The sequence below is a fragment of the Carcharodon carcharias genome, chromosome 10, assembly GCF_017639515.1.
Source record: "Carcharodon carcharias isolate sCarCar2 chromosome 10, sCarCar2.pri, whole genome shotgun sequence".
Taxonomy (NCBI): Eukaryota; Metazoa; Chordata; class Chondrichthyes; order Lamniformes; family Lamnidae; genus Carcharodon; species Carcharodon carcharias.
Genome location: NC_054476.1, coordinates 60,013,358 through 60,032,072, shown reverse-complemented (window position 1 = coordinate 60,032,072; position 18,715 = coordinate 60,013,358). Strand labels below are relative to the sequence as shown.

Sequence of the window (18,715 nt, the reverse complement as noted above, 5' to 3'; positions counted from 1 at the left end):
TTTCAGCAGAAACTTGTATTTGCACTAAAATGTTAAATTTTGCATTGTCAGCATTCAGTGTGCAATTACCTATGCAAAAATGATGCCAAATTTATAGAAATTAGCTTTTCAGAATAAGGTGGTGCACTGCGTAACCGCATTGCTTGTTCATTCTTGGGACTTGAGTTTGAGACAAGCCAGGGTAGATAGGTAGAGAGTGTTTCCACTTAATTGGCTGTGGAGGTCATTCATAAAAAGAGCTTGGGCAGGTTGATTTGATTATTAAGGTTGTGGTCTCACAGGATAACTCTGAGCACAAGCTGGGGGAATGGCGAAAGATCATTGTGATGCAATCGAAGGTGCTATTCTGCATTTGGTATGGCAGAGAAGTGAGAGCTCTATGTTGCAATTATTGTTTACCATCCTATTTAGAAATGTTCTCTCCCCAAAAAAAGCATAAAAACAAAAAGTCAAATAAAAAGAAAGGTAGTAAAGTATATTACCAGAAAGAATGACATACAAGTTTGCTGTGATTTTATATACATAAATATACATAAATTGACATAATGGGCACTGTTAAATTGAAAATTAAATGATTGCCTTCTTGATACAATAACTGCAAATCATTAGGTTAATTTGAAAAAAAATGTATTCTAGTTTAAATCATGGGGCTGACTTTTCAGCTTGGCAGGCGGGCGCTTTGGCAGGCCTGGGAGCGGCCAGGAAACAGGCCCCCAACCGCGAATTCATGCTGGCTGGCCAACTAAGGCCCATCTAGAGTGAAACGCAGCTCCCCAGTGGTTGGGAAGGGCTGAGCAGGGTCGTGTCGTGCGCTGGGTCCAATGGTGCCCTGGTGACCAGTTTAAAAACAGCACAGGCAGTCCCTTGAAGGCTGCTGGGGAAGAAGCGCACATTCTGTGTTGCAGAGACGGTATTTATGGTCTTGGCAGTGGCTGGAGATGCCAGGCGGGAGGACAATGCGGGTGGGCATATGGCTCTCCACTTCTCGGACAAGTGCTTCGTGTTGCACCTGAAGGAGGTGGCTGCCAGTAGGGACACCCTTGCACCAAGGGATGGAAGGAGGAGGCCACCATACCTGATGAAAAAAGCCTGGGAGGCGGTGGCAGCCCAGGTTAGCAGCCATGACGTTGTGCAGCACATGGGTGCAGTGAAGCAAGAGGTTTAATGACCCACTGCGCTCAGAAGGGTGAGTACCATTTTGGCATGGATCAGTGTGGTGAAGTGCTAAGGGCTGGCTATCCCTCCATGGAGCTCAGGGTTGTTAGAGTCTCTGTGCCAACTGTCAGTAATGCTGGAGCTGGTCAAGGGGGTGAGCCCTGGCAGCTTGGACTGATTGCCTTCTGGCTCGAGGAGGCTGGCTCTGATGTGTCCTGCGAGTTGTTTTTCAGGTGGGATCAGCCAGCCTGCAATGGCGCTGCAGGTAGAGAATGGTCTACTCAATGCTCTCTGTCCTTTCAGGAGAAGACAAGCCATAATCTCTTGGAGAGGTCACGGACAGGCAAAGGCCAGTCCAACCTGCTGCTGCTGATCAGTTTCGAGCAGGCCACCCTGGAGCTGTAAAGCCAGCACTCTCTCAGTGCAGCCAGTTGTGGAGAGGTGGGGGTGTCAAGACGAAGGTAAGAACACAGTGCAGAGGTGAGAGTTTCGGCTTGTGCAACCATTCTAGTGTAGTCACTTCACTGATGGGAGCCTCAAACCTGGAGCTCCCATTAATCCTTGGAAGACGATGGCACCATGATGCGGATCTCCAGTGTCTGGCATGCACAATTACAGTGTGATGACAAACTTATGACATGCCCTTGCTCTCCCTTAGATTCGACAGCACGTACTCATTCTCAGGACCCCAGAGAACCACCCCTGATGCCAGAGGACCGCTGGGCTTCATCTGCACCTGTGTCACGCCCACACTCTGAACCAGGCACCAGCACAGATACCAGCACCTTGGTGGGCGTTAGATCATCTGCTACATTGTCGGTGCACATTGGTGAGGGCACTTCACACTCGCTTGAGGTACGGGTGGAGGCAGAGAGTGCCCAGGGTGCCAGCGGTCGGAGGACTGTTAGAGACCAGGACGATTCTGGGTCAAAGGCAGATGATGAGCCTCTGGAGTCATCCATTAGGCAGCAAATGCTGGATATCCAGCGAGAGGATCTGGCAGAGATCCATGAGCGAAGGAGTACCATGGTCTCTGTTGTAGAGGAGTCCATGTGGAGCATAAGCACTGTTGATCCTCATGGCCGAGCACACTGTCTCCTCCACTGAGAGAGTGGTGACTCTCATGGAGAGGCTTCTCCAGGGACAGAATCAGGGCTTCTTGGGTTCGGAACTGCAAGCCCTCACACAGGCAATGACTTCAGGTGGTCAGTGTCAGGTTGGGAGATGGATGAGGATGCCAGGTTGGGAGATGGATGAGGATGCCAGGTTGGGAGATGGGTGAGGCACCCAGTATCCCAGCTAGGTGGCTGTCCATCATTGGTGAGCAGGGATGTCCAGAGTGACTTCAAATTGGCGCACTACCTGCTTGTTATCTCTGCGGGCTGCTCTCAGGACGCTCCAGATGACGGCAGCAGCTCCTCTGCCAGTGACTGTGGCATCTGATGAGGCTGCAATGATTGGGGAGATGCCAGCCATGGCACTGGTTGCTCCCTCCCAGGCGGGGCCAGCTCTACTGGCCAGAGGATGACCACCAAGGTTATCAAGGCCAACAAGACAGCAGAGTCAGCAGGCTGTCTTCAATGCTGCTGCCAGCACGGGGGCCAGCATGACGCAGCACTCCCAAATGTCAGCTTAAGACACCATGAGTACAAGAGGGACAGTTCACAGCTGATCTTCTGTTCTGTTATGTTTGGTTTATAAGTCTACTGCTGTGGACATCAACACCAGTAATGGTCATGCCAATGTGATTTGAATGTGACAATAGCATTAAATTTTCTTTTGTTGTGATGGCCTATGTTTCCCCTTTATTTTTGGTGCAGGGCGTGTCAGTATGTAATGCTGGACGTGAGTGGCTCTAAATTTTATTGCATAGGCACTGAGTGGACTTTTGGTTCACATGACGGGGGCATTTCGGATATCCGGGTTTGAGGTGGCGACCCTAGCATGAGATGGGAACGGTTCTTTGGCAGCCTAGCTGAAGGAGTGTTGGATCAAGGCGTCCCTGCCTCCCTGAAGGTTACAGAGGTCTGCCTCCATGCCCTCAACGTTCTCCCCACCGTGCTCCTCTTCTGACTCACTACTGGATTCACCCTCTGTGACCTGTGCAGTTGCCTCAAGATCCTCTTCCTCCAGTGGGTCCCCCCTTGCCAGAGCCAGATTGTGGAGAGCGCAGCATGCAACCGCTATCAGTGACACCTGGAGGCTATTGTAGTGCTCCCCCTGAATGGTCCAGGCTTCAGAAGCGCATCTTCAGAAGGCCTATGGTCTTCTCTATCACTGCCCTTGTGGAGGCGGGACTCCTATTATAACGCTGCTCTACCTCTGTTCTTGGGTGGCAGATAAGCATCATGAGCCACCTTTTCAATGGGTAGCCCTTGTCAACCAGCAGCCATCCATCCAGTTGAGCTGGAGCAGTGAACAGCCTTGGCACCTGTGAGTGTCTGAGAATGTAAGCGTCGTGGGAGCTGCAAGGATATCTTGCACAAACTTGCAGAATATGCATCTTCTAGTCACAAACTATCTGCACGTTCATGGAGTGGAATCTATTCCTGCTGACAAAGGCACCCGGCTGACCCACTGGTGCCTTGATGACCATGTGTGTGCAGTCGACTGTGCCCTGGATGCGGGCTAGCCCAGCAATCGCTGCAAAGCATCTGGCTCACTCAGCCTGTCTGGCCTCATCCATATGGAAGTGAATAAATATCATGACCCGCCTGAACATAGCTTCTGTCACCAGCTTGACGCAACTGTGGACAGCTGATTGGAAGAATCCACACAGATCCCCTACTGACCTCTGGAAAGAGCCAGAGGCATTGAAGTTGAGGGCCCTGTGACCTTCAGAGTCCACCTACTCAGTCGGAGGTGATCTCAGGCCCAATCATATCACAATCGGAGGTCACAGTCTCCCATGAAAGGCAGAGCCTCCTTCCGCATTGCACCTCGGACATGTTGAGGTAGCTGCATCGCCACCTGTAAACCCTGGCAGCAGGATAGTGGCATCTTTTGTGGCCTCTTACACCTTGGACTTCCTGCTGGTCCTGAGCCCCTTGTGCCTGCGCCTCTCCTCCCACAGGTCCCTTTCCTGGAAGCTGCATTGGGATACCTGGCCTCCATTCCCTTCTGCCCCTCTCTTCCTCCTCAGAGAAGGTGCCACCAGCGGAGACCACAATCCCCATTACCAGGATAACAGAAGGTTGTCTTATACCTGGAAGGGTCCACACGGTCAAAATCCTCCAGGGGCCTTGGAGACACCAACGCGACCTCACATGCAGCCTGGAAATGCTAACAATGAAGCCCTGAACAGAGATGAAGCTGCAAAGTACCAATAAGCAATCAGCAGCAAACTGTCTTCAAAACCCCTCAAAACTCACAATGACATTGCTGCAGACCCTTTTTATCTTGCTCTTGGATGAGGTTTTGGAAAATGTCAGCTGCCCACCTGCCCATTTTGCCTGATGCATACAAACTCGCACAGGCAATGTGAAGTCTTAGTCAATTGACTTTTTAATGACCTTAAGAGGCCTTTTAATTGATGGCGGGCGTGGGTCCAGTACCCCTGCATGCCCACCAACTGAAATATCGTGCGAGTGCGGGATGCCATCAAGACGCTTGTCTGATGTCATCACGCGCGATTTCACGCTCAATTCGGTCAGGCATGTGCCGGTCCGATCAGTGTAAAATTCAGCCCATAAAGATTCCCAGACGCTGAGGTGTGTGTGTTACTGTGGAAATTTGCCTTATCCTAGCCTTTTGGACTTCTCGAGCATCTATCTCAGCAGGAGAACAGAACACATTCAGCTGAAGGATAGAACCATATCTATTATCGCTGTGTTGGCAGCAGGGAGCTTTCTGACAGCTAAAGTTTGTGTACTCCTTTGACTCCTCGCTTAAACTGGTGCAAAGCATGCAAACAGATTGCAGTTAATGATAGCGCACATTCAAGTGAGCTGATCTGAATAAGGAATCAGCTGTTAATCAGCTGCATTACAATACCAAGTTTTTAAATTCATCAATGGGTACAGTATTATTGACCAGCTGGCGTATACACAAATCAACAGTTTTGCTAGACAAAAACCCTCAGAACCATCTAATTCAAGAATTAGTTTCTGTTTCGTACAAACTAACGGTTACATTGGGTGAATATGTTCTATGATGCCTGTGCAGAAAAGCTGTAACCAGGGTATTCACACATAATACTGGCCCTTAATGCGTTGTTTGGGTACTCAATCCAGTCAGAGACAATTTTTTGATGGCTGCAAAACGAATTGCAATTGCCTGACATACATACCACTAAATGCTTGGAAGTCACTTCTGGCCTTTGTATTATCCTTTTGACTTCCTGCCTAGACAGTCTTATTAATGATACCTCTGCTCACACTTCTTCCACTGTGTGTATTTTCCACAACAACAAGCAGATCCTCACTTTTGTTTTAACAACCTAGATGAATGCAGCTGAATGCAACATGCTGTCAGATTGAAAGAGTAGGGCACAAGATATGCCACTTTCAGAAGTACTGATGGAGTGATAACCAACTGGAGATTTAAAGGCCTTTAGATTGTAGAAAGGAAAGAAAGATTGAGTGAAGTAAGGAATTCCATAGTGTTGAGGTACTGGATATCAAGAAATGTGACGTATTTTTGGAAACTTGAGTCTTAGTGAGCATGGAATCCATGTTGAAATGCAATTAAATATTATGTTAATGCAGTGAAGTGACCTGGTATAATGTATTTTGTTATTCATTTAGGCTCATCGTTGGATATATATAATTTCCAGCAGGACACCAGTGTATATCATCTGTAAGATGTACCTGATTGATACCATTTGGCATTGGGTTGAGGGGAAGAAAATGAAACTAATTGTGAAGATCAAATCAAAATCACGTAAGTAGTATAGTATTTATTTTTTGGATTGTTTTGGGCTGAGTTTCCAATTATTATTGAGACTGCATTTTCAGCAATGTGTGCAGGAAGAAAGTAGTGTTGTGACATATTTATTATTCATTCTTAATGAGTAGATCTGGTTTTTACTTGGCTAAATAAACTTCACTCATCAACAGTCATTAATTGGACCTAAGCATTGAGGAACCGAAGTTAAAAAATAAACATAATTGTTGTACTTGCTGAAAGTTTGCATCTGTGTATGCATAATTAAAAAAAAGTGCAGTATTGCCATTTAGATTTCATTAAAGTATAACTATAGATGTAAATAACTTGGCTGCCAAGTTCACTGGAATTATAAGCTGCTAGTTAAACAAGAGCAGTTTAATGGAACGAGTTAAGAATGTCAAATAATAAAATATTCCTATAGTATTTTCGTATCTTTGTGTTAAACGACTCCAGTATTGAAATTGTAGTGAGGACATGACAGACTCGAGTTGAGTCTCTTGGTTCGGGGGATGTCCATCATCAATTCAAGCCTCGCTCTTGGGGCTTGTGATGCTATATGTGTCCTGAAATTAAATTGTATATTTTGGTTGGATAAAATGAAACTGTTGAAGGGTATAGCTAAAGTGACATTATATAATTCAAGCTTCAAGGAGGTACCAATAAAAGGACCATCTTCAAAGTTTAAGCAGAATTAAGACTGAATTAAGAATTAAGAACCCATGCATTTATTATAACACTTCGTAGAAATTAAAATAAATTGCTATAGAACTGAAATAAGAATAGGAAATTTTAGAAACGCACAGTTGTCCAAAGGTTCCCATCAGACAAAATAGCCTGCTTTTCTATTTTAAACTGGTTAACTTGCCATACATTTCCAGCATTGTTGTTCTTCATAAAGCACTTCATTCAGTTAGATTAGCATTGTTAGGTGTCGTAACCACTGCCTGAATGTTTATAGAAAGTCCTTTTAGTAATGAAAATGACTATCTGAACAATAGCAAATCGCTTCCCCTAATTAAATCCAATGAAGGTGTAGTGTAATATTTGTATGCCACAAGTATTTTTGCTAAGAGTCCACAATCCTTTGAAGATGAGATCAAATGTGTAAAGTTGAATCTATATAGTTCTCTTTATGACTGCTGATGTTGCAAGGCCAGTTAGTTATTAAAGTCTGATTTTGTATGCAAATAACATGTTTTCTGTTAAAAAAAAATCCAGCCTTGCTAAGAAACTCTAAGTAAAGGCTGCAGTCAATTTGCAAACAAGGACCCACAAAAAACCATTGGCAGCACCTTCCATACCCATGATCCCTACCACCTAGAAGGGCAAGGGCAGCTGGTGTATGGGAACACCACCATTTGCAATTTCCCCTCCAAACCCCACACCATCCTGACTTAGAATTATTATCGCTGTTTATTCAATGTCATTGGGTCAAAATCCTGCAACTCACTTCCTAACAGTATTGTGGCAGTACCTACACTAGATGGACTGCAGCACTTCAAGAAGGCAGCTAACCACTACCTTCTGAAGGGCAATTAGGGATGAACAATAAACATTGGCTTTGATTGTGACACTCCCATCCTGTGAAAGAATTAAAAAAAAAATTCCAGTTAATGCGTTTCTTTATGTTGGATGAGGCTAATGTTATCGAAAATGCTGGGAGAAATTCACGTTTTTCTTCAACAAAAACGTGCCATGAGCTCTTTTTATATCCACAAGCAGACAGGCTTTCAGTTTAACATCTCAGAAAGATGGCAATTCTACACAGAGCACCTCCTCAGTCAGCCTACATTATGTTCAAGTCCTGGTTTGAGGCTTGAATCCACAACTTTGTTTAGGAGAGACAAGTGTGCTATACTGGGCCAAGCTTGTATGTGTTTATTCTAAAATTTAAACAAAATCTTCTGGAAAGGCATAGCAGGTCAGCCTATAGCTGAAAGTGGAAGAATAAGAAAAAGGCTATTTCTGATTAAGTGCTTCAGCTGAAACACCCATGTATCGGATGTCACCTGATCTGCTTTAATTTCCAGCACTTTCATTCCAAATGCATATACATTTAGGGTAATTGATAGTTGGCAGGAAATTGCAAAGTAATCATTGTGAATGGAATAGTTTGATGAACTGTTTAAGTGAAATTCCAGTGGTTTTTAATATTTACACCCTTGCTATTCAAATGCTGATCTGTATTTATGGCAGGTATGTTTTACTCCAACTGAAACACACCAGGTGTTGTTGGGTGGTGTTTACATTTGTTACCAAAGCTGCTTGGAATTGTTTACCAGTGCTAGCTGTTTTTTTAAGCATATATGTTGAGGAGAATAGAACATTTGGACAGCCGGATTTTGTTCAAAAGCTCTGAGGCTCCGTATTGCATTATGCAAAGTTGGTATCTCTGTCTGTGATCCAGTAGAATGTCAGCAGCCACTTTAAGGTCTCTTGCATGTTAGCTCAGTTGGCTAGATGGCTAGAGTGTGATACAGACTGATGCCAACAGCACGGATTCAATTCCTGTACTGACTGTGCTAGTTCATAGAGGCCTGCTTCCTAGCCTTGCCCCACGCTTGTGGAGTGGTGTCCCTCAAGTTGTATATAACCAATTTTTAAAATTTCTTTCATGGGATGTGGGCATTGCTGGCAAGGCCAGTACTTGCTGTCCATCCCTGACAATCCTTGAACTGAGGTCAGCTAAAAGTCAACCACATTGCTGTGGGTCTGGAGTCATATGTAGGCAAAACCCAGGTAAGGATGGCCGATTTCTTTCCCTAAAGAAAATTTGTGAATCAGATGGGTTTTTAACAATTGATGATAGTTGTCATGAGACTAGCTTTATATTTCAGATTTATTAGTGGAATTGAAAGCATTGTGATAGTGTGAAGTACTTCATCTTTACCTGAACCCAGTCCAAAATGTAGAAAACAGTTTTAATTTCATATGATGGGAAGTCTACTCATCTTAAGAAGTATATATGAAGAATGTGATCCTGATTTTTCTGTGGTTTGGAAGTGCGCAAGAGGGATATCTCTCTCAAAAAGTTTGTAATTTAAATGTAAATATTGATGTCCTGAGAGACTTGGGAGTACTCATTACAAGAAACACAAAGTTAGCATGCATGTACAGCAAGCAATAATGAAGGCAAATGGCATTTACTGCTAGAGTGCAGTACTAGAAAAAGGAAGTCTTGCTATAGTTGTACACGGCTTTGGTGAGACCACACCTGTGTGCAGTTTTGATTCCCATATCTCAGGAAAGATATCCTTGCAATGAAGCCGGTGCACTGAAGGTTCACTAGATTGGTTCCTGTGGATGAAAGGGTCATCCTATGATGAGAGGCTGAATAAATTGTGTCCATATTTTCTGGAGTTTAGGAGAATGAGAAGTGATTTCATTGAATATACAAGATTTTGAAGTGGCTTGACAAGGTTGAAACTGGCTAGGGAATCTAGAACAAGGGGGCATAGTCTCTAGATAAGGTGTCAATCATTTACAACTGAGATGAGGGGAAATTTCTTGACTCAAAGGGTTGTAAACCTTGGGAATAATCTACCCCAGAGGATCTTGGGTGCTCCTTTGGTGAATCTATTTAAGGCTGCAATATAGAGATTTTTGGTCTCTCAGAGAATCAAGGGATATGGGGAGTGGGTGGGAAAGGCAGTGATCATATTGAATGGCGGAGCAGGCTCACGGGTCTGTACGGTCTCCTCCCTATTTCTTAATTATGTTCTCAACTTGATGTTGGTCCTGGATCAGCTGGCTTTCCACCTCCAGGTGGTAGAATGCCGGTTAAGCTCCTGCCTTCATTAAATCTGCTGGCTATGTTTGGGGTTCGCAGGTGGTGGGGAAGTTGGTGGTTATTTGTCCATGAATGGAATACATGGAGGGTATTAACTGAAGAAGATAGATTCAGCATGCAGCAATAGGTGTCAATTGTTTCCTTGTGTGAACTTGGGTTACTGTTGCTCACTATCTAATGGCTAGTAGTGAAAGAATACACTATTAATAACATGGATCACACCAGCTAGAGAAAGCCTTGTATAATTAAAGGGGTGAGAAAGCTAATTATGGAAAATTAACTAAGTTAATATTTATATTGTAACTCATTGTACACCTTTTTACATGGTACACTTTTCATTGACAAGCTACAAGGGTACTGTGCTCATTTTGAGATTTGTATCTGCTAACAGTGCTATGAGGTCAGCAGACTCCACTTATAATGCTGACTCAGTGTCATTTTTACCTGGCAAAGAAAGTCCTGTAGAATACTTGCTCACTCACATTGCAATGTCTGTTAAATTTTAATGTTAGCAGATGGTCCTGTGGGCATTGTGACAACACTTGGAAAATTAAAAATAAAGTTTAAAAAGAACATTACCTTGCTAAATTTAGGTTATCCCTAGCTCTGAGAAAATAACTCCTGAATATGATCTCATTACATTTGCTCATACCTAACTTGGGCAGTTTTACCTCCGAATTTCACCATAGAGTTTGTGTTTGATTTGTGTAAACTTACAAGTATGGCCTGTAAGAAAACATCATTACCATGACAATGCGGCACTCTCTCTAGCACATAGCAAGCCTGTAGTCACAGGTAGCATTAAACCTGATTTCAAAGGACATTGATAGTGATCAACATTGAAAGTATGAATTTTAGTGTTTAGTTGAATCTTAGATTAATATACCATTTTGAAGCGTTTTGGCTGATTTACCACCCTTCAAGCTTTGTTTTTTATATTTTTGGTAATTATTTGATTATAGAAACATAGAAACTAGGAGCAGGAGTAGGCCATTCGGCCCGTTGAGCCTGCTCCATCATTCATCATGATCATGGCTGATCATCCAACTCAATAGCCTGCTTCTGCTTTCTCCCCGTACCCTTTGATCCCTTTCGCCCCAAGAGCTATATCTAACTCCTTTTTGAAAACATACAATATTTTGGTCTCAACTACTTTCTGTGGTAACGAATTCCATAGGCTCACTGGGTGAAGAAATTTCTCCTCATCTCAGCCCTAAATGGTCTACCCCATATCCTCAGACTGACCCCTGGTTCTGGACTCCCACACCATTGGGAACATCCTTCCAGTACCTACCCTGTCTAGTCCTGTTAGAATGTTATAGGTTTCTTTGAGAACCGCCCCCCTTCATTCTTCTCAACTCCAGCAAATATAATCCTAATCGACTCAAAATCTCTCATATGTCAGTCCTGCCATCCCAGGAATCAGTCTGGTAAACCTTCGCTGCACTCCTTCTATAGCAAGTACATCCTTCCTCAGATAAGGAGACCAAAACTGCACACAATATTCCAGGTGTAGTCTCATCAAGGCCCTGTACAATTGCAGCAAGACATCCCTGTTCCTGTACTCGAATCCTCTGGCTATGAAGGTCAAGATACCATTTGCCTTCTTTACCACCTGCTGCACCTGCAGGCTTACCTTCAGCGACTGGTGTACAAAGACACCCAGGTCTCGTTGCACATTCCCCTCTCTCATTTTATAGCCATTCAGATAATAATTTGCCTTCCTGTTTTTGCTACCAAAATGGATAATGTCACATTTATCCACATTATACTGTATCTGCCATGCTTTTGCCCGCTCACTCAGCTTGTCCAAATCACACTGAAGCATCTCTGCATCCTCCTCACAGCTCACCCTCCCACCCAGCTTTGTGTCATCTGCAAATTTAGAGATATTACATTTAATTCCCTCATCTAACTCATTAATATATATTGTGAATAACTGGGGTCCCAGCACAGATCCCTGCGGTACCCCACTAGTTACTGTCTGCCATTCGGTAAAAGACCCGTTTATTCCTACTCTTTGTTTCCTGTCCTCCAACCAGTTTTCTATCCATCTAAATACACTACCCCCAATCCCATGCGCTTTAATTTTACACGCCAATCTCTTATGTGGGACTTTGTCAAAAGTCCAAATAAACCACATCCACTGGTTCCCCTTCATCAACTCTACTAGTTACATCCTTGAAAAATTCTGGTAGATTTGTCAAGCATGATTTCCTTTTCATAAATCCATGCTGACTCTGTCCGATTCTGCCACTGTTTTCCATGTGCTCAGCTATTAAATCTTTTATGATGGACTCTAGAATTCCCCCCACTACTGACGTCAGACTGACTGGTCTATAATTCCCTGTTTTCTCTCTGCCTCACTTTTAATTAGTGGGGTTACATTAGCTACCCTCCAACCTGTAGGAACTGTTCCAGAGTCTATAGAATCTTGGAAGATGACCACCAATGCATCCACTATTTCTAGGGCCACTTCCTTAAGTACTCTGGGATGTAGATTATCAGGCCCCGGGGATTTCTCGGCCTTCAATCCCATCAATTTCTCCAACACCATTTCCCTACTAATACTGATTTCTTTCAGTTCCTCTCTCTCACTAAACCCCGTGTTCCCTAACATTTCTGGTATGTTATTAGTGTCCTCCTTTGTGAGGACAGAACCAAAGTATGTATTTAGTTGGTCAGCCATTTCTTTGTTCCCCATTATAAATTCCCCTGTTTCGGACTGTAAGGGACCAACATTTGTCTTCACCAATCTTTTTCTCTTCACATACCTATAGAAACTTTTAAAGTCAGTTTTTATGTTCCCTGCAAGCTTATTCTCGTACTCTATTTTCCCCTTCTTAATCAATCCCTTGGTCCTGCTTTGCTGAATTCTAAACTGCTTCCAATCCTCAGATCTGTTGTTTTTTCTGGCCAATTTGTATGCCTCTTCCTTGCATCTAATACTATCCCTAATTTCCCTTGTAATCCATGGTTTGGCCACCTTTCCTGTTTTACTTTTGCGCCAGACAGGAATAAACAATTGTTGCAGTTCACCCATGCGCTCTTTGAATGTTTGCCATTGGCTATCCCCTGTCATCCCTTTAAGTAATGTTTCTCAATCCATCATAGCCAACTCATGCCTCATACCATCGTAGTTTCCTTTATTAAGATTCAGGACCCAAGTCTCAGAATCGGCTACGTCACTCTCCATCTTGATGAAGAATTCTATCATATTATGGTCGCTCATCCCCAAGGGGCCTCGCACAACTCGATTGCCAATTATTCCTTTCTCATTACACAGTACCCAGTTGAGGATGGCCTGTTCTCTTGTTGGTTCCTCAATGTATTGGTCCAGAAAAACATCCCGTATACACTCCAGGAATTCCTCCTCTATGGCATTGTTACTAACTTGATTTGCCCAATCTATATGCATATTAAAGTCACCCATAATTACAGATGTTCCTTTATTACATGCATCTCTAATTTCCTGTTTAATGCCATTCCCAACATCACGACTACAGTTTGGGGGTCTATATACAATCCGCACTAATGGTTTTTGACCCTTAGTGTTTCTCAGCTCTATCCATACAGATTCCACATCGTCAGAGCTAATATCTTTCCTCACTATTGCGTTAATTTCCTCTTTAACCAGCAACGCAACTCCACCACCTTTTCCTTTTTGTCTGTCCTTCCTAAATACTGAATGCCCCTGGATGTTCAGTTCCCATCCCGGGTCACTCTGCAGCCATGTCTCCGTAATCCCGACTATATCATACCTGTTTACATCTATTTGTGCGGTTAATTCATCCACTTTATTGCGAATGCTCCTCATGTTAAGGCCCAAAGCCTTAAGGCTTGTCTTTTTAACATTTCTTGTCCCATTCCCACTATTTTTCGCTGAGGCCCTGTTTGATTCTTGCCCTTGATTTCTCTGACTATCACTTTTCTTATTTCACTTTCTGTCTTTTGTTCTTGTCTTTGATTCCCCTTTCTCTGACTCCTTGCATAAGTTCCCATCCTCCTGGCATTTTAGTTTAAACCCTCCCCAACCACTCTCGCAAATGTTCCCCCTAGGACATCAGGCCCGGTCCTGCCCAGGTGTAACCCGTCCAGTTTGTACTGGTCCCACCTCCCCCAGAACCCGTCCCAATGCCCCAAGAATCTGAAATCCTCCCCTTCACACCATCTCTTAAGCTACATATTCATCCGATATATCCTGCTATTTCTGCTCTGACTGGCACGTGACACTGGTAGTAATCCTGAGATCGCTACCTTTGCGGTCCTACTTTTCAACTTACTTCCTAACTCCCTATATTCTGCTTTTAGGACCTCATCCCTTTATTTACCTATGTCGTTTGTACCAATGTGTACCACGACCGCTGGCTGTTCACCCTCCCCCTTCAGAATGTCCTCTAGCCGCTCTGAGACATCCTTGACCCTAGCACCAAGGAGGCAACATACCATCCTGGAGTCTCGTTTGCAGCTACAGAAACACCTATCTATTCCCCTTACAATTGAATTCCCTATAACTATTGCATTCCCACACTTTTTACTCCTCCCCTGTGCAGCAGAGCCAACTGCGGTGCAACAAAGTTGCTGTTTTCTCCTGAGAGGCCATTCCCCCCAACAGTATCCAAAGTGGTATATCCGTTTTGCCGGGGCATAGCTACAGGAGATTCCTGCACTGCCTGCCTAGTCCTCTTGCTTTGCCTGGTGGTCACCCATTTCTTTCCTGCCTGTGGACTCTTAGCCTGTAGTGTGACCACCTCTCTATACGCACTATCCACGATACCCTCCGCCTTGCAGATGCTCCACAGTGTCCCCAGCTGCCACTCCAGCTCCAAAACCCGGGCTTCCAGGAGCTGCAGCTGGAGACACTTCCCGCACACATGCTGGCCCTGGGCCCTGGAAATGTGGCCGCCTTCCTACATAAAGCAGAAGGAGCACACCACAGCTTTGAGCTCTCCTGCCATGACTTACCCCTTTAAATTAAATTAAACCTTTTGGAAGATACTTAATATCAATTACTCTCGGGACCTTCTTCCCTGCTCCTCCTCGTTATAGAATATAGTCCCAGCAAACAATGAACCACAAAATAAGACCTTAAAAACTATAAGTAATAAGAGTAGTAAATGCTTACCCGGCATTACCCATGGTACTCAAAGGATCACCTCGTTCCCTCCTCACTGAGCTCCCTCAGTCACCCCTGCTCTCCCAGTTTCTCTTCAACTCCCAACTCCTCTCATGCTCCTCTTCAACTCCCAACTCCTCTTGCGCTTCTCTACAACTCCCGTCTCCTCTTGTGCTTCTCTTCAACTCCAGACTACTCTCGTGCTTCTTTTCAACTCCCAACTCCTCTAGGTACTGCTGACTGCCTGTCCCAGAGTCCTCCTCTCGCACTCTCCTCTAGGTGCTGCTGACTGCCTGTCCCAGAGTCCTCCTCTCGCACTCTCCTCTAGCTTTGTCAGCCATGGTTCAGTTGTCATAGCACACGAGCCTCTGAATCATAAGGTTCCGGGTTCAAGTCCCATTCCAGGGCTTGAGCACAAAAGTCAAGGCTGACACTCCAGCACAGAACTGAGGGAGTGCTGCATCACCAGTGGTGCCATATTTTGGATGCGATGTTAAACTCAAGTCCCATTTACTTGTTTGGATGTATGTAAGAGATTCCATAGTACTGTTTTGAAGAAGAGTTGGGGAATTGTTCCTGGTGTTCTTGCCAATATCCCTCCATCAACAATACAAAAAATTGATTATCTGGTCATTATCACATTAATGTTTGTCAGATTTTGCTGAGCACAAATTAACTCACGACTTGAAAACACTTCCTACATTACAACAGCGACTACACATCAAAAGGTACATAATTGGCTGTAAAGAGCTTTGAAACATCCAGTGTTCATGAAAAGCACTATATAATGCAAACCTTTCTTTTCCCTTTGTGAATTCATTCCACGCTAAGGTTTTGCTTTGCTCAAGACTGAAAGCTCTTCCTTTAGCCTTATATTTGCAACTTGTATCTAGGCATTACGGGGCGCATGAGGCAGGTTAGGGCAGACTCATATAGCAATATTTTTTCCCTGTCCAAGCTTTTGGAGAAGAGAGGGCAGGCAGGAAGCAACTGGCTTTACTTGGCATCTCCATATGTCCATAGGATTGAGATTGGCAGTTCCATATAACTTGGAAAAATGTGAATGTGTTTTATGGAGAAGGCATTTGAAAGGGTTAAAGAAATAGTGCAGTAAAGTACAATGGTTGAAAAGTTTGGGAGAGAAATCACAATATACTTAGTGGATAACTGACATTAATTTTCTTAGGATGAAGGAAGATGGTGGCAAAACCCTGGACCAGGCAGGGGATAAAAGAATCAGCTAGGTCCCTAGACTCTGATTGTTGTCTGGTGACTGTGTTGGAAGTATACATGTGTAAACATCTGATGAAGGCACAACTGCCTCGGCTGTGTTGCCTTCCATAGTTAAATAGCATGCCAACAGTTGAAGCTCACGTGGAGTGACTAATTCTGAGAGATACTTGGGTGTAACTGAAGCATGTGGAACAATATCTCAGTAAGAAATAATGCCTTGAACGTGGGAGAAAACTTGGTTGTAGTTAGTTTACCAAATACAATTTGAGTGTGTTTTAAAATCTTCAAACATTGTGAGTAATGGTAGGGCTAAATCCTCAGAGGAACGGGAAACATGGCATAACTTGGGCAGGATGCGAAATTTTGATTTCCCGACAGTGGATTGAGATGCAGAGATAAAGTCAGCGATGTGTTGAACATTACACCGATCTGTGGCGGGTTCATACTTGTAATACATCTGCATGCCATGAGTGCTCATTAGTGTAAAACTTTTTCCTACCTTCAAGATAAAGTCAGCAGCACTTGAGAATCTTGTTCACGATCATTCAAAGATGGCGTGCAGCTTTGTGTAAGGTCAGCAGTTCTTGTTTAACTCTACATTGCAAGGGAGGAGAATGGTAGCTTGCATGGAGGCTTGGGAACGGCAAGAGTGAGTTAGTGGTGGGTGGGGTCAGGTGCATGGAGGAGTGGAAGAAGTATTTGGGGAGGACAGAGGGTGAGGTCAGGGACATGGAGGAGCGAAGTGAAAGGGGCCTGGTGTCCTGGGTGTGGTGGGAGGAGGGTGGTCAGTCAAGTTAAGAAAATGAGAGGCCTAAAGTGCAGTGTCAGTACTGTCTAAATGTGTACCTATCTTGGGGTGTTGGCAGGCAGTATCCTTACAGGGCCTTGAAGCTTGGCCTAAATAGCCAAGTGGTTATGGTACTGGGTTTGTAACCCCAAGATCAAGGAGTTCAAATCTCACAATGGCAAACTCTGAAACAATGTAACTTCATCTGAAACAGATGGAAATGGGTTTGTACTCGAAAGAGTTACAGGGCCTTGAGTTCACCAACATTTCATTATCCTTGTTGAGTGATCTTGGACAATCTCCTTTACAATGCATAGGAGGGTGGGCTAGCTAAGCCTTCAAGTTCAGCCATGTCCCAAAGCGGTGAGTACAACACTGGACGCTGACATGAGCATTCAATAAAGAGTGAACAAAAGAACACAACATTGTTTCTTCCATAAAAAAAATGTCTCTAACTCCCCTGTCATCATCAAAGCCTGAGGCTTGCCTGTACATTTTGTTCCCTAACTAAACTAATCTTGACAAATAATGATGACGCACACACGAATAAAGTGAAACCAATTTAATGTGAAACCAATATAATGTGAAATATTTATAAGTGAAATTTAATTTTGAAAAACACCCATGCCACCTTTGTATTTTCAAGTCTCGTGTAAATGACAATATAGTTGGGCAAGAAAGTTGTGGCAGGTTTGATGAGGATGCTCTTTAATAGGCCACCTGTAGATGCAGCATTGTCAGCTGATGGCGAGTTTCACTAACGAAAAGCTTCCCTCGCTGCTAAATCGAATGTGTTTTGTATGCATGCCGCTGGCACTTAGAATTCTCATTATAATCATGTATAATCACAACAAAAAGAGAAAGTGGAAGTGCCTCATAATTCCGGTTACAACGTCAGTAATGGCACGCTGTTGAAAAAGTCCTTGCCTCTGGGTGCTTGCAACACCAGAAACGATATCAGTTTTCTTTGCTATGCAAAATGTATTTTTTTAAAGCTGCACACATCCATTCTCATTAAGTAGGGTTTGTTACTTCAGCTTCACAAAACGGCTTTGAAGATTTTAACATTTTGTTTGTATAGATGGCAAGAGAATCTTCTTAAGGTACTAGTATGATTTTCATGTAAAGGCTGGATTGGAGATGCTGAATGGAATAGCTTTATATAAACCACAGCTGAGGAGTAGAATATCTCTTTGCATCTCCTTTTCTAAGAGCCTCTTACTGTGCTAATCTCGTGCTTGCTGGTTAATCCTGACACCACTATTTAGGAGTCTAATGTAGTATAATGTAGGGTATTCTACCATTTGCCTTGATTTTGTGATTTTGCAGGAATGGACAATCAGCTATAAACACTGTAAATGGCTTGCCCCAGCTGAACTGATTCATGATTAATGCTATGTTCTAGATCCAAGGCTTATGCCCTCTTTTCAAGTGTCCACTGCCATTGTTAAATATTTGCTTTTTATTATCTAAATAGTTGTATTGTAAGAAAACAGTAATTTGTAAAATGAAATAAAATGACAGTTATTGAAAACATACAGGTCTTCTCTCTGCTCCCTCTCTCCTTGGTCAATACCCTTTTCTCTCTCTCTCTATCTCTCTCTGTGTCTGTCTGCCTATCTCAGCTCCCTGATCTTTCCCAATCTCTCACCTCCCCCCTTAATATATTTTTGAACTGTATACAACACCATTGTCCAATGGTGTAGTGCTGCTGGAGCGCTGCTGCAGCACCTTTTATTTAAAGCAA

General features: G+C 43.7%; 1 protein-coding gene across 12 annotated transcripts in view; it reads left to right on the top strand.

Moving 5' to 3' along the window:
• The window catches only part of dagla (diacylglycerol lipase, alpha), a 485,025-nt gene that overhangs the window by 151,825 nt on the left and 314,485 nt on the right, over positions 1–18,715 (top strand). For 10 of the 12 annotated variants that reach the window (XR_005944203.1, XM_041197351.1, XM_041197355.1 and 7 more), the window contains exon 2: positions 5,901–6,036. The exons of 1 other annotated variant lie outside the window; for it this stretch is intronic. The gene's annotated coding sequence lies outside the window, so the exon portion shown is untranslated. Of the gene's footprint in view, positions 1–1,962; positions 1,985–5,900; positions 6,037–18,715 lie in introns of those variants that run through there. One more of the 12 variants, XM_041197359.1, reaches the window with a different exon arrangement.